Here is a 16696-nt window from a genome sequence, read left to right on the forward strand (position 1 = left end):
AAGTCTGGTAGGGGGCCTGGTTGTCTAAATTAGTAACGAGTAGCCCTGATTCTGCTATAGGTGATACACAGAACAGAATTTGAGATTCATTGGTTAGGCCCTAGAACAATGCTGCCCAAGAGAAAGATAATGTAGGTCACAAAAGAGCCATTTAAAATGTTGCGGTGGCCACATTTAAAAAGTAAAAACAAAACAGGTAAAGCCAATTTAAAAATTTTTAATTACCCCATGCATTCAAAATATTAAAGATGGAAATCGATATAAAAATTATCAAGATATTTTGAAGTTTGTCACACCAAGTCTCTGTGTGATTTGATCTTTAAAACACTTGTCAATTTAGACTGGCCACATTTCAAGGACTCAATAGCCCTATGGGGCCGGTGGCCACCATATATGACAGTGCAAGTCGAGAACTAGAGAAGGGGCAGCCTTGGGACTGCGTTTCAAGGTCAAATCACAACTGAGGGTCAGATGGGCTACTGCGCATGTCTTCAAATTAACTGCTGCCTCAAGTATGTCCCAGAAACTGGAACCAGGCATGGAAACAAATCGACTGGAATCTTGAGGTGCCCTTCTGGAGGGGATGAAAGGGAGAAAGTAGAGCAAAAACGTACAGGAAGCAGTGGGACATTGAGAATCTCCCTATCCCCGAGCCCAGGACCCCCATCTGGCACACTGCTTGCCGTGCTCTTGCTGGGCTGGCGAGGGGCAGAAGGTGGGGGGCAGGGCTAGCTAAAGTTCAGCCATCGGTACAATATCAGAAAAGATTCTCTCTAAATCTTCTCCAGTGCTAAAATAGGATGATTCCCTGGCTCTGAAGACTATGCTGTGTGCATATCTGCGGGGAATGATGTCCTTTTTCTACTCGGAGAAGAAAATGTCTTTCCCAGGATTCACTCCCAGTTAGCACCTAATCGTTTGGAATGGAGGCTTGAACTTGACCATACCCTGAATTCAAGTGTCATACCCGTACCTAATTCTCAGTCTTAAAGGGCTAGACCCCTTTCCCTGAAAGGCAATTTTAAATTGCACTGGAACAAGAAGGCATCACAGCTTTGATACAAAAATATATGGCTGGTTATTCACAAATTATACAAAGGCATGGCTTTTCGGTTGCATTACAGTGGCCTTTCTGTGTTGTGTATTTGGAGTACATGGAGGTCCAAAAAATAAAATGTAAACTCTTGACACAGCATTCTGCAATTTGTGATTAATTAACAATTTAAATTCAGAATTAGATGCTAGTTCAGATTGCGGAAGATGGCCGGCATACGTATACGAACACGTATACTAATACACCCTTATGTTTCAAATATCTCCTATCTCACACATATACACCCATGTTTAATCATTAATCACTCAGTCATTATTGAGCTTGTATTTAATATCACTCTGCCAGATACATTGGCCAAAGTGGGGGTAAATGAAAGCTAGAAGATACGATACTCTCAAACTGGTAAGGGAAAATGAAACACAAACAATACAAAGGCATCTGTGCCGAGGTCTGAGATATAGTGTAATCGGTGCATTGAGAGTTTAGAGGAGAGGTTATTCTGGGCCAGGTTAGTAGGGGCAGGATTCTTGAAACCAGCGGAACTTAAATCTGGCCTTGCTGCTGAGCTTAAGGTATAGCCACGAGTCTGCTGTAGGTTTCATTGCAGTCAGCTGCAATGGTTGGGTGGGGCTGCTGGGGACACACTAGCTGTGGTGTGCTCTTGGCATTCCTGTGTGATTTCCCCTCTTGCATGGGGTGAAAGTCACTGGCAGGAAGAGTTTCCCTACTCTAGCTTCAGTAAGCTTCGATAGTAATGGAAGACTCAGAATAGCCCGTGGAGATTTCTACACACCAGAAAGGGGACGGAGGGAGTGATCTCCTCTGCACAAAGGAAGGATGTGGGCTAGAATGTTCTGCACCGATAGAGATGGTGGAAGGAAGAAGGGGAATTATAGATTAGAAACTCTAGTTTCACTTTTTGATATAACTGCAGAGGTGCATATAGTCATATTTATCTTCATGAGCAGTCAGCTGTAGCCTTCTCCACTTTAATTATTCCCGTGGACAATAAAAACACAATGTGTATTAATTTCTTAGCAATGGTCATGCTAATTAAGATATGTTGCCGTTCTGAAGCTCTTTCCACTGGAGCTTTGCACGAACAATGGGTCTGAGAAGTATAATTGTAAATTGCATGTAGTTTCAATTGTATTGTTCTGAAATTCAGTTTCTAAAATCTATAGTTCCCAAATGGATTGCGGGGCCACCCTTGGATCTCACAGAGGTGCTCAAGAAGTTTAAGAGATTCTTTGCTTCGTTGCATGCAGATCTTCCAATGAGGTCTCACTTCTCAGGAAGAAGGAGCAGGAGGCTACACACTGGTGTTCTCTGAAGCGTGTTGGGAAAGACCCAGTTACTCTTCTTGTAAAAGGTCTTCTTCACGTCCTCTGCCATGATGTCTGATATTCCCCAATTTTCTTCTGTTCCCAACTGGACTTTGAAAACACTTGTCACATGTACGTGTTTTCTACGTGGGATAAGACACATCAGCATTGACAACATAAGCAGGTATTTCAAATCCATTACTGGATACATTAATTATTTACCCCGGCCTGCGGTCCAAGAAATAAGGGTGTATTTTGTGCAGAAGGCAGGTATCAATATGGCCAAGAATACAGGGGGGTTGGGCGTAGAAGATGAAGAGTGAGGACTGTGAGCGACCTAGGGAGGTGAAAGTGTAAGGTGTTGAATGTGTGGGTTAGACAGTGATGGTGGGTAAGAAACAAAAAGGAGATAAAGTGACAGGAAGACAAATGTTGCATAAGGTTTAAAACATTGTTTTTCATCTGTAGTGGTTCTCTGGATACCAGGAGGTAAGGGAAAGGGTCTCATGATTTATTTATTTTGTGTCTTCTAAAGTAAATTGAATTTTGAGAGTCTCACAAGAACACACACACACACACACACACACACTCCGCTCATGTGGATAAGCCCCAAATCATTGAAAACAGGTATTCATAGAAAAACTAGTTTATGAATGCTCATGCCCTATTTACAACAGGCAAAAGGGAGACACAACCCAAATGTTTACCAACAGATGAACAGAGAAATGAAATGTGGTATATCCCTGAAATGGAATATTATCCAGTCATAAAAAGGAAGGAAGTTCTGACTCATGTCACGACACGGATGGACCTTAAGTACATTATGCCAAGGGAAAGAAGCCAGGAACAAAAGATCACATACTGTGTAATTCCATTTCTGTGAACTATCCAAAAATAGGTAAGGCCATAGAGACGGAAAGCAGATTAGCGGTTGTCGATTGGTGGCTGCAAAGGATTGGGAGAATAAGGGGAATGGCTACTTACTGAGTAGAGGGAGTAATGGAAATATTTTGGAACTCGAAAGATGTGATAACTGCACAATATTATGAGACACTAGATGTCACTGTATTGTGCACTTCAAAATGGTTAATTTTACTTATTTATTTATTTTTTAAATGTTTTTTTATATTTGAGAGAGAGAGAGATCACAACAGAGCTTGACTGGGGGAGGGGCAGAGAGACGGGAGACTCAGAATTCAAGTTCCGGAACTGTCAGCACAGAGCCCAACGCAGGGCTCAAACTCACCAGCGGTGAGATCACGACCTGAGCCGAAGTCAGACGCTTAACCGACTAAGCCACCCAGGTGCCTCTATGATGGCTAATTTTAAATCATGTGAATTGTATCTCACGTAAAATAAGAAGTCAAATTTGCAAAATACGGAAAAATGAGTTTTGGGGCTTTGTGCACTTATCTGTGAAAGCCATTCTGACTTCTGGTAGGAAGTTGGGTAGTTGAAAGATTTGGTGTTTGACAAGGATGTAGCGTATAGGCTGTTCATTAAGGGCAGATTTTGCATTCTTTGAAAATACCTAAGCAAAGGTTTGAGTTAAAATTAAAAAAAAAAAAACTATGAAAATTAAGTTGCCTACCCACCACCTTACCTGAGCAGATGGCCTCTCTCATGTTCACATAGAGATAGACCATGAAATTCCCACCTGTAGGAATGAGTTTTGTTTCAAACACAGTTCGGCGTTCTTTCCAACGCAAAAAGTAAACCCTTAAGCCCTTTATGTTGTATAAAACAGAGCAGTGGTTTCCACACCATGTGTGAGAAAAGACAGATACCAGAATGAATTAATATTTATCTTGAGTAAACCGAAGTCATCCAAATTGGAAAAGAAGAAGTAAAACTTTCACTATTTGCAGATGATATGATACTATATATAGAAAGCCCTAAACACTTCACCAAAAAAACCTGTTAACAACTAATAAATGAATTCAGTAAAGAGGCAGGTCACAAAATCAATGTAAACAAATCTGTTGTAGTTACATACACTAACCATGAACTATCAGACGGATATTAAGAAAACAATCCCCTTTACAATTGCATCAAAAAGAAGAAAATATTTAGGGATGAATTTAACCAAGAAGGTGAAACACTTGTACACTGAAAACTATACCACACTGATGAAAGACATTGAAGATGACACAGATAAATGCAAGGACACTCTGTGCTCATGGATTGAAAGAGTTAATATTGTTAAAATGTTCATGTTACCCAAGGCAATGTACAGCTTCAATGGAATCCCGATCAAAATTCCAACGGTATTTTTAACAGAAATAGAACAAACCATTCTAAAATTTGCATGGAACCACCAAAGATGCCAAGTAGCCAAAGCAATGTTGAGAAAGAACAAAGTTGGAGACATCACACTTTCTGATTTCAAACAATATCCCAAAGATTTAGTAATCAAAACCACATGCTATTGACATAAAAACAGATGTATAGACCAACGGGATGAAATAGAGAGATCAGGAATAAACCTGTGCATATACGATCAATTAATTTATGACAAAGGAGCTAAGGATATACAATAGAAAAAGGATGATCTCTTCAGTAAATAGTGTGAGGAAACAGGACAGCTACAAACAAAAGACCACTGTCTTACATCATACACAAAAATGAACTCAAAATGGATTAAAGACTTGAATGAAAGACCTGAAACCATAAAACTCTTTGAGGAAAACATAGTAAGCTCTTTGACATCAGTCTTGGTGATTATTTTTTGGATTTGACACCAAAAATACAGGCAAAATAAAAAATACAAAAGCAAAATAAATAAGTGGGTCTACATCAAACTCAAAAACTTCTGCACAACAGGGGCACCTGGGTGGCTCAGTTGGCGAAGCGTTCGATCTCACGGCTCATGAGTTCAAACCCCGGCATCAGGCTCTCTGCTGTCAGCACGGAGCCTACTTCAGTTCTTGTCTCCCTCTCTCTCTACCCCTCCCTAACTCGTGCTTTCTCTCTGTCTAAAATAAATAAAAACATAAAACATTAAAAAAAAAACTTCCGCACAACAAAACCATTTACAAATGAAAAGACAACCTATGAAATGGGAGAAAATATTTACAAATCATATATCTGATAAGGGGTTCAAATCCAAAATATATAAAGAACTCATGCAACTCTATCGCAAAAAAAAATTTTATTAAAAAAATGGGCAGAGGATCTGAATAAACATTTCCAAAGAAGACATACAGGTGGACAAGAACACATGAAAAAGTGCTTGACATCACTAACTGTCAAGAAAATGCAAATCAAAACTACAATGAGTTATCACCTCATACCTGTTAGAACGACTATTACCAAAACACAAGAAATAACAAGTGTTAATAAGGACGTGGAGAAAAAAGGAACTCATGTGGATCATTGGTACATCTTCTGTGGGAAACATTATGGAGGTTCCTAAAAAGTTGAAAATAGAACTACCATATGACCCAGCAACAATACTTCTGAGTATTCATCTAACGGCTACAAAAACACTAACTCAAAGAGTTATATGCACCCCCGTGTTCACTGCAGCATTTAAAATAGCCAAGACATGGGAGCGATGTAAGTGTCCATCAATAGATGAATGGGTAAAGAAGATGTGATATATATAAAATGGAATGTTATTCAGCCACAAAAAAGAAAGAAATCTCGCCATTGTGACATAAAAAACAACGAGATACAGAGAACAAATTTCTGGTTGCCAAAGTGAGACATGAAGGTGTTCAAAAGGTATAACAAATTTCCAGCTATAAAATAAGAAAGGCCTGGGGATGTAATGTACAGCATGGTGACCGTCATTAATACGCTGCTGTATATTTGTAAGTTGCGAAGAAAGCAGTTCTTAAAAGATCTCATCACAAGAAAAAAAATATAACTTTAGGGATTCATCAGGGAAGCCTTAATTCTTGATGTAGAACTGATCTCTCTGTTAGGATTCTTCCCTTTCCAAAATTACTTCCTGTTATCTCTCATCTTGGCAGGCAAGGGATCAACAGTGTTCAGATAGATGACGTTGTATCTTTGAAACTTCTGTAGGACCAGTAGTCAACTGATCACATCCTTCACTTTAGGCACCAGTGTTCCATCTCACAGATCACTCGTAAGGATCCTCTCTGATTATGGGATTCAGGATGCAGAAGTTTCCCTAACTGCCACAAATCTGTGGGAAGATCTTATGCTGAACCTGCGTCGTCTTGTCCACTTTCTTGAATGACGGTGTATGAAGGAACTTTCAGAGGGAGATCCTCCCATTAACCTACTGAGGTGGAAGAAACATCAGGATGGGAGGCAGGGATGCGTACATGATTTGCCAAGCCCAGTGAAAAGTTTAAATGCAGAACCCTTGTTCAAAAATCAGAGATAGCATTAGCAGAGCATTAAGCCAAGTGAGAGGCACTTTGAGCACAGATCACATGACCAGGAAGCCAGCCCTGCTGGGAGGTAAGGTAGATGGGTCAAGGAAAGCCTCCTTGAGAAGCTCATGAGATGACCTTTAAAGAAGAGGCTTTTCGAAGGCAGAGGAAACAGAGAATAGGAAGACAGAAACTTGGAAGAACAGGTAGTCCAGGGGGCCCATCAATGAATGATACGAGGAGCAGGTCAGGAAAGGTGTGAAATTCTATCCAGGGCGTAAATATTTTAAGCAAAGGGAAACACATATTTGTATGCATCTTGGAAGGGTCACCGGGATTCTTGTGAAAAGTGGGTTACAAGGGGTGAGTGAGCCTGGCGGCAAGGAGGTATCTGACATGTTGGGGCGGTGTAAGCATAGTATGCTGGTATTGACTCCCGAAGATACCGGTCCTAATCTCTGGGGCCCGTGAACGTTAACTCATGCATTAGCTTGCTAAGGCTGCCGTAACACATGGGGTAGCTTAAACAATAGAAATGTATTGTCTCACAGTTGGGGGGCTACAGGTCCAAGATCAAGGTGTCATAATGGTTCCTTTTGAGGGCTGTGAGGGGAGACTCTGCTCCAGGCCTCTTTCCTTGGCTTGTAGATGCCTTGTCTCTGTATCTGTTCCCATCGTCTTCCCTCTGAGTGCCTCTGTGTCCAAATTTCCCCCTTTTGTAAGGACCCCTGGCATATTGGTTTAGGGCCCACCCGAATGACCCCATTACTTAACTACCTCTATAAAGACTCTCTCCAAATAAAGTCAAATAAAGTACTGGGGGTTAACACTTCAACATGTGCATTTTAGGAGGCACAGTTCAACCCATTACACCTTATATGGCAACAACTTAGCAGGTGTGATTAAGTTAAGGCTCTTGAGATGGGACTATTTTCCAGGATTATCCAAGTGGGCCCTAAATGCAATCACAAATGTCCTTATAAGAAAAAAGGCAGAGAGAGACTGAGACCCACAGAGGAGAAGAAGGCCATGCGACCTCAGAGGCAGAAATTAGAGTATGTGGCCACAGAGGCAGAAACTGGAGTCACACAGTCACAAACCAAGGAATGTCACAGCCTCCAGAAGCTGGAAGAAACCAGGACCTTGATTTTGGCCCATTGAAATGCAGTAGAGACTGCTGGCCTCCAGAACTCTAAGAGAGTAAGTATGTGCTGTTCTAAGCCACCAAGTATGTGGTAATTTGTTTCAGCGACCATAGGAAGCTAATTAAAGAGGAAGTATTTAAGCAGGAAAGCTGATGGCCTAAAGTAAGCCCAGAACAGAAGAAAAGGAATCAAAATTTCTACAGGAGGGAAAGGTGAGCGATAATCATGTAAGGTGAGTGATTAACCATGTGATGTGGGAGAAGGAGAAACTCTCTTGGCTGCTCACTGGATTTCTGTCTCGGGTGCCTACCATTCCTAAATATAGGGCACAACACGAGGAAAAATCGGTTTGGGGAGTTCAATCATGGGTTCAGTCGTAGGCTTATAGTGTTTGATATTTTCATGGATGTTCGAGTTGAGGGACCTCTCGGTCTCATGACCAAAATGCTAAAAGAGAAACTTTTAGACTAATTATGGAATAGTGGTTTTTATCATGTTATCCTCCTTCTTACATTCTGATTTGTCTAAACATTTCTATTCCTGTCAAATGTTTTTATTTTTATACATTTGGTGAAGCCCACGTATGTGAGGTCAGGATTTCATGTTCCACCCTTAGTCTTTAGGATAGGCGAGAGGCAAGGCGGCCATACGTCCTGGTTTGCCTGGACCGTGCCAGCTTATGCCTATTGTCTCAGGATCCTATCAGATTGGCTTCCCCTTTCATTCTGGGTGTGGAAAGTAGTCGACAACGTATTGTGTGCTCATCTTGACAGAGAGGGTCCTATCTGTCTTTACTTACTTATTATAGTTTAGCCTTGAAGCTGGAGGAAGTGAGACAGAGTCCATACTTGGATGTTGACTATCGACCAGGGAGCCCTTCTTTCTTCTGGAGTAAAGAACACTGCTTACTGGGAGAAGTCAAAGCCACGTGTTTGGTAAGGCCATGGGAAGAAGAAGTAAGTTTTTTAGGGATTACCAGAAGGAGTATGGGAATGGAAGACTGCTTTCTTTCCTCTGGGCTGACTGAATTTTTTTTTTTTTTCATTTTCTAAACATTTGCAATTATCTTGTCAACATTCGCATTTCCATTCATGGGTGCTCAGTGCTCACTTTCAAATGAGCGTACGCGACCTTCCATGTGATGGCATGCTGGAGCTTTCATTTTCTGCTTCCCACCACACGGCAGCACACCTGAATGAACTCAGAAATGCTCAGAAACGCTGAGGCTAGCAGGTGAAGCATGGGCTCGGAGGAAGTCCCTGCATCATTACCCTGTCAGTCAAATGTGACACTGGAGAGTATTGGGTCCCTTGAAAATTGTCTTTATCCCCTAACAGTATGTCCTGCTAAGAGAACTTGATGGTTATTTTGCCACTGGGATCACTGATGCAATATGGCAATGGGAACATTGTGTTGCATGGGTGTGGATTGTCCGTTGAATAGAAGAATGCACTTTTCCTATTCCTACCCAACAGACTTTGAGTTTCTACTTTCCAGCTTCTTGTATCATATTAGCCATATGGGCTAAGAGAACTAAAACTTATTGAATGCCAGATACTACTACCCACTTCTCAAGGATGATCTAATCTAATTAATGTAAGAAGGCTGTACAATGGGTAGTATTACTGTTCCCATCACAGATGTGGGGACAGACTGAAAGGGCTAAGTCAGCTTCCTGACTTTACAAAGCAGGTGAAAGCAGACATGCGACTTGCATTCAGGTCTTTCTGACTGAACACCAAAGCCTGTTTTTTTTTGTTTTTTGTTTTTTTAAGTTTATTTATTTATTTTGAGAGAGTCAGAGAAAGCGCGAGTGGGGGAAGGGCAGAGAGGGGGAGAGAGAGAATCCCAAGTAGGCTCTATGCTGTCAGCCCCGAGACCGACAGGGGGCTCGATCCCACAGACTGTGAGATCGTGACCTGAGTTGAAATCAAGAGTCAGACGCTCATCGACTCAGCTCCCCAGGTGCCCCCAAAACCTGTTCTTGTTTTAGCTTGTCATACTGACAGGTAAAATGTGAACACAGATACACCAACTACATTACGAGACCCTAAGAACTTCATCTGTGGACGTTCAAGGACCGAACTGTAGGAAGACAAACCAGTGGTCTCACGGCTTGTATTGATTGTCTGTGTGTAATATTTATACTACAGAAGTACAATTCTACCCAATTATGAAACATGCTGGGCTAGCAATGTCAGGCTTCCACCTGTTTACGTGTTATCTAGAAATTGTGGGCCACCTGGGTGGCTCAGTCGGCTGAGCATCTGACTTCGGCTCCGGTCACCATCTCGAGGTTGGTTCGTGAGTCCAAGCCCCACATCAGGCTCTGTGCTGACAGCTCAGAGCCTGGAGCCTGCTTGAGATTCTGCATCTCCCTCTCTCTCTGCCCTTCCCCCACTCATGGTCTCTCTCTGTCTCTGTCTCTGTCTCTCTCTCAACAATAAATAAACATTAAAAACAAAATACTTTAGAAGACGCCATGGAGTTTCACTCTTCCTCCCTCTCCAGATGCTTTCCCAGTCTTTCATACTCTCAGAGTAGATGAAGAAGGTAGTTCACCTTTCTATTTAAATGGTACTTTGAATTTAACGTGAAGTTGAGACCCGGTCTGGAATACCACGCCATCCGACAGCGGTGAGACTTTATTGCTCTAAAGGCATACTTCGTTGCCTGCTGTTGAAGTCTGTCCCCCTTCAGATCTGAAAGCAAGCAGAGCAAAGTGCTTCCTCATCCATGGTATATGCTAAAATCACAGGTGGGGAGGTGTGAAGAATTTTTGTTTTCCTCACCGTCTTTACGACGTTAATGATTCTCTCTACGAAACCACGTCATTTTGCGTAAAATTAAAAATTCATCGCCTGTGAAACCCATACTGTGTCCCAGCAAACCAGTGACTACCTCTGAAATAAGTATAGTCAATGCTGTTTGCACTTTTCCAGACAAACAAGGGTAAAGAACTTTAAAAATTCTTTGACCCTGCTTTTTGCCATCTGAATGGTCATGGTTGAGTGGAAAATCAATGAAGTGCTGTGAGAATTGCACCTCAGTGTTGCCGACGAGGCACACAAAAATCCAACTTTTCACATGAGATGAAGATTGCCTTTGCTTCATTTACTCTCTTAAGACACATTAAAATCAAAGCTATCACCCCGTTTGGCCATCTGTCAATGCTCACTACACAGTAAGTGGGTCGACTTTGTTCCTGGATCACCAGAATAGGAGGATGTTTTGTTGTTGTAATAAATGGTTTTAGGCTTAAGAGACGGAAATAAATCAACGCAATTTATAAAGTTGGGATGGAAATGTTAGATGCAGTTTTCTAAACTACAGAGAATTATATATGGATGAGTTGCAATAAATAAAGCATAGCTTTAGCAGTTTACAAAATAAATGATAAAGATGAAAAAAAATTAATGTCTAGCCCTTTATTTGGAATCATCTCCTGACTTCACAGAATGCATGCAACTGTCCTTTGCTCATTAAATTGCAAATTTCACATTTGAATGTCCTATGGTAAATAATGGCTCCCAATTTCCTTCTTCAAGTTCGATTTCCAAAGTTTTGTTTAGAGGCACCCAAAAACCTGAAAACCTAGTTTCTGAAGTTTCCCAGACAATTGTTCTCCTGTTTATTAACCATGCACTGCCTTTTAACAATGGCTTGTATTTTCAGACTGAACGGACTGAGTCCAGGCTGCTGACCCTGAACTCAGTAAAAGACAAGCACTTGCTCTGCAGGTGCTGATTAATAGAACTTGTGTGGCCAACATCTTCAGAGCTGTTCCAGGGAACAGGGACACCCCGGGCAAGCTGACAGGCATGGAGGGGTTCTTGTTCTTCCCACAACCGAACTCCAAGTCGACTTCCTTGGTTTCCCATTTGCAGTAGAGGAGGCTCTGGTCTATGTTGGTGGATTCGACCAGGCACAAAGGAGTACTGAGGCGTAAGCAACTGTCTAGTAACCAGTCAGCCACAGAGTCTTTCATACAAAGATTTGTGATGTAGTCTACTGGAAAAATAGGAACCACAGCACCATAAAATGTGTAATATTGGGGGCAAAAAAAAAAAACCCTCTGAATAATGTAAATCTCCAAACAAAAATGGTTTCCTCTGAAAAGGGACATCTTTTCTTGTCAAGACTCAGTTTGTTTTGGCGAAAGACAAAGCTTGAATTCTAATATTATCACTATGTCTCTGAAAACAGAGTAAAATAATGGTAACAATACAGCGGTATTTCCTGAAATGCGTTCCATGGAACACTAATTCTACTAGTTTATAGGTATTCTGTTTTAGGCAGCTCTTTATAAAATCCTTACTTAATATTTTTGGAGGGAGACACAGGCTTATTTAAACACCCAAGGAAATCCTACCATACAGACGTGTAGTTAACTTTTTCAATTCAGCTTTTTGCAGAACAAATTTTTGACGAACTCCTTTTGTAAATTGCAACCAATGACAACTGAGATAATTTTCCAGAGGAGATTATGGCAGCCTCCTTATCACTTTCAAGAATGCCCCTACGATTCATAAAAGTTGATTTCTTTTTATTTTTTTTAATTTTTTTTAACGTTTATTTATTTTTGAGACAGAGAGAGACAGAGCATAAACGGGGGAGGGTTACAGAGAGAGGGAGACACAGAATCTGAAACAGGCTCCAGGCTCTGAGCGGTCAGCACAGAGCCCGACGCGGGGCTCGAACCCACGGACCGCGAGACCATGACCTGAGCCGAAGTCGGACGCTCAACCGACCGAGCCACCCAGGCGCCCCAAAAGTTGATTTCTTTAATACCCTCACTGTTTTCAGCCTTCCTCACCGTGGTTTACCGGAAGAAAGTTGTATCACCTTGATAAATTGCTATTATTTTATTTCCAATTACTGTAGCAGCAAGAAGCTAGTGGTAGCCCCAGCGTCTGCCAGTAATGAATAGAAAGGTAAAATGTGGCATATGCATGAGATAGAACGCTCTTTCGAATTCAGACGGGGGAACTAATTTTATATGTTGTAGCCTGGAAGTTCTCAAAGATACAATGTTAAGTGAAATGAACTTGGATGGAAAAGAATAGGATTTATGGCACAAGGCTATTGAAATGAAAACAAAAATAAAAAAAAAACATTTTCAATAATATGAATACCTATGTTATACATTATTAATGTTGCGGATGCTGTGTGTGAGACATGTATACCTAAATAGATGTATGGGATGTGGCTTGGAAAGACATGCGTTCAATGTACTACAGTTGGATGCCAATGGTGGAAGAGAGATGAGCTAGTAGGCAAATGGAAAGTGGAAAATTAGGTAAAGGAAAATTAGGTAAAGGAAAAATGCAGCGCGATGCAGCAAAATAAAATGGCCCTCTTTGGACCAAGGGTGACTCTGCCATTAGTCATTTCTGGGCGCTCGAGGTCCAGAAGAAAGAAAAATCGAAAGGCTGAAGGTGATTCTGATGCAGCTGTTCCACGTTCCACAGTATGAAAGACACAGATGCACTTCCTTGGTCCGTCTCTGGGAGTTCCTTTCTCTACAGCTCCCTCACAGAGCGACAAGACAGGCACATTTCGGGGTTACTCAGCTCCCCTGGGCGGGATCCAAAAGGCCAAATGTTCTTGCGTCTCTAGAAGGAATGTGGATTTCGGATCTAGGTTGTAGACAGTGATCTGAGTTACTCACGAATCCAGGCTCTTGCCCTGAACGTCGGTGAAGCGTGGGTTCTACGAGTAAATGATAGTAAGGTCACCTGCATCGTTAAGCCTCTGGCTGCTTTTCATTCCAGGGCCACTCTCCTCTGCTGGCTCTTCTTTGGGGCAAGTTGCTAGGCCTGCTTGTCCTTTCCCTTTGAGTTTCCATATCTGTACCTGTATCTTTCCATCTCCATCCCCATCCCTGTCCCCACGTCCATGATCATGTCCACTTGTATGTCTACTTATTTCCATACCTATGCCTATCCTTATACCTACACCCACCTATAGCTATATCTATTGCTGTACCTATAGCTAACTCTTGGAATAGGGCTTGGCATGTAGCAGGTGCTCCAAAACGTTAATAATTGTTATTTGTTTTGTTTATTTGTTTACTTAAACCTGCTATTACCCACTTTTTTCCTTGGGAGTTTTGCGTCCCAGATTATCAACTATGGAAAAGGACACAATTTCCTGCTTGCCCTTGGAACAGTCATTTGGATGGATATTTAGCTGTTCATCCCTGAGGGAAACAGACCAAGAAAAATAAAAATAACAAAGTTGTGGGAGCACCTGGGTGGCTCATTCGGTAAAGTGTCTGACTCTTGATGTCAGTTCAAGTCACGATCTCACAGTTCTTGGGATTGACTCCTGCGTGCTTGGGATTCTCTCTCCTTCTCCCTCTGCACCTCTTCTGCTCATGCTCTCTTTCTTTTCTCTCCCTCTCTCTCTCAAAATAAATAAATAAACTTAAAAAAATACGAAGCTGTGGAAGTCGTAGTTACTAAAACATCACGCATGGTTCTTACAGTATTGTCTCCAGTTTCTGACTCTGTTGTTGAGATGATAACCAAGAACTCACTGGCCTTTCTTTTTATTACCTTGAGGATGAGGTTTATCAAGTGTCTCCCTCACCCGTTCCTTCACCTAACATTTCCACGCGACACGAAAAGCACACACTCAGAGCCCTTGGCAGTAAAAGCCTTGAACCCCAGTAATGCTACATCATTTACAGTTGGCGGTATGTTCTTCTGGCTTATGCTCCTGGAATCTAAATGAATCCATGCACTTTGTCAGATGTCACTTGAGAGGAAAAAGTTTATCTGGCTCTGCTTCTTCTAAATATCCACCATAATTCTGACACTGTACGGTTTTAGTGGTGTTTCTTTGGGTCCACTGTGCTTTTTCTCCTCTGAGAGCACCCAGTGCCCAGGTTGGCTGCCTGGCTACAGGGGATTATGGTTCACCCCTCCAGACTCCTCCTGGAGATTTATGGAGAAGAGCAGGATCTGACCATCTACAGGGCTTCTTCCCCCACAGCGGATGCCTTCTGGAAATTGTCTGTTGCCTTTATGACAATTGTCAGTGTGTTCAGAGAACTTGTATGTGCTCAGTCGGCCGGGCTGTCCAGATACCTGGTTCTGAAGTTGTCTTACAACTAGGATCAGAACGCAGCATTGAAATCCAACTATCTTGCTTTGAGTCCCAATCTTCCAGCCTAATTCCTCAATAATTTGAATCCTACTTTATTTATTCATTTGTTTACTTATTTATATTTATAACTTTTTGACATGTAAAAAGCTGTACATAATTAATATATACCAATTGATGAGTTTGGAGACAAGTGTATGCCCATGAAGCTCTCCACAAAGTATTCCATAAACCTATCCATGACCTCCCAAAGTTTTCTCCATTCTTTTTAATTATTATTATTATTTTATTTTTTTGTAATAAAGGCATTTAAATAAGAGCTACCTTCTCAGCAAAAGTTTAAGGATACAATACAGTTGACTATAAGCATCTCGTTTCTCTGTAGGATGTATTCATCTTGTGTAACTGAAATTTTGTGCTCTTACTGATATCTCCCCATTTCCTCCTCCCTCCAGGCCCTAAAAGCCACCATTCCACTCTCTGCTTCTATGAGTTGGACTATTTTATATTTACGTTTTAAGTGGTACCGTGTAGGATTTGTAAGCAGCAGATGACTGGACAAAGAAAATGTGGTATGTCCCCTGGACATCATGGAGGACGTATGCTAAGTGAAATAAACCAGACACAGACGAACCCAATTCCTGTATGATGTTCAGTCATTTGGACAAGCTTCACCGGTTTGTGACTGTACCCCCCTTAAATCTAAAATTTTCCATTCACGTTTTCTTTTGCCACATCCGTCTTACCAGTACGTTGGCACTGACTCTGCTTATGCTGTCATTCACCTGACCCTTTTGGGTTTGGTGTAACTCTTCCCCCTGTTGGTTTTTACCCTCATTAGGATCAACCTTGGCTTGTTGCTTCACCTGTTCTATTCCTAAGACCAGGCCGGTTTGGGCACTATGATTTTATATACATACACACAGAATTACATATTATAGTACAATGATATATCACACACGCACACATACATGTATATAAATAATTTTGCTGATATGCTAAAAAAGAATCCCCTACCACCAAAAATAAAACTACCATATCCTGTATATGTATTTCCTCAGCACCCCCTCCTTAGCAGCAATTTTAATTTTCCCTCCTCAGGCAATAATGGATGTACAGCACCGGAAGACAGATGTAGATGGAAATAACATACCCCACTGGGGCATGCAAATAATTAAGATGTCACAGAATTTTGTTTGAACTTAGTGACTGTATGTATAATCCCCATATTAGGACATATAGTTGACATGCAACCTCAGGACACAGTACGCTATTTTATATAAATCATGTCCCAGGAAATCTAACATAATGTTATACCAACTCCTCTGAAAAGGGCATCACTGTCACACAGAAGTGCATCTTATGATAAAAATTCCCTTTTCCCAATTTTCTGGATTGAGGGTCTGTATTGTAAACATGGAAAAGAATATTAGTATAAAACACAACACTGCATGTATTTTTGGTGTTTGAGGTCCTCAGAACATTAAAAAGAAAAAAAAATCATGCAAAAGAAAATTAGGTTAGAACACATATTTTGAGGCATTTAGAGCATTTTGAAGGTGAATGTGTGTATTCCTAGGCTTTGGATCAGAATGCTAATGGAAGTTCTTCCCAAGGTGAAAGAGACAATGCAAGGAAAAGAATCAGCTGTTCTTTGCGTCTGCTGGTGACACAAATCAGAACAAAAGCAAAAGCTGCAGAGGGTACTGGGGG

Source organism: Panthera tigris, chromosome F2, assembly GCF_018350195.1.
Source record: "Panthera tigris isolate Pti1 chromosome F2, P.tigris_Pti1_mat1.1, whole genome shotgun sequence".
NCBI lineage: Eukaryota > Metazoa > Chordata > Mammalia > Carnivora > Felidae > Panthera > Panthera tigris.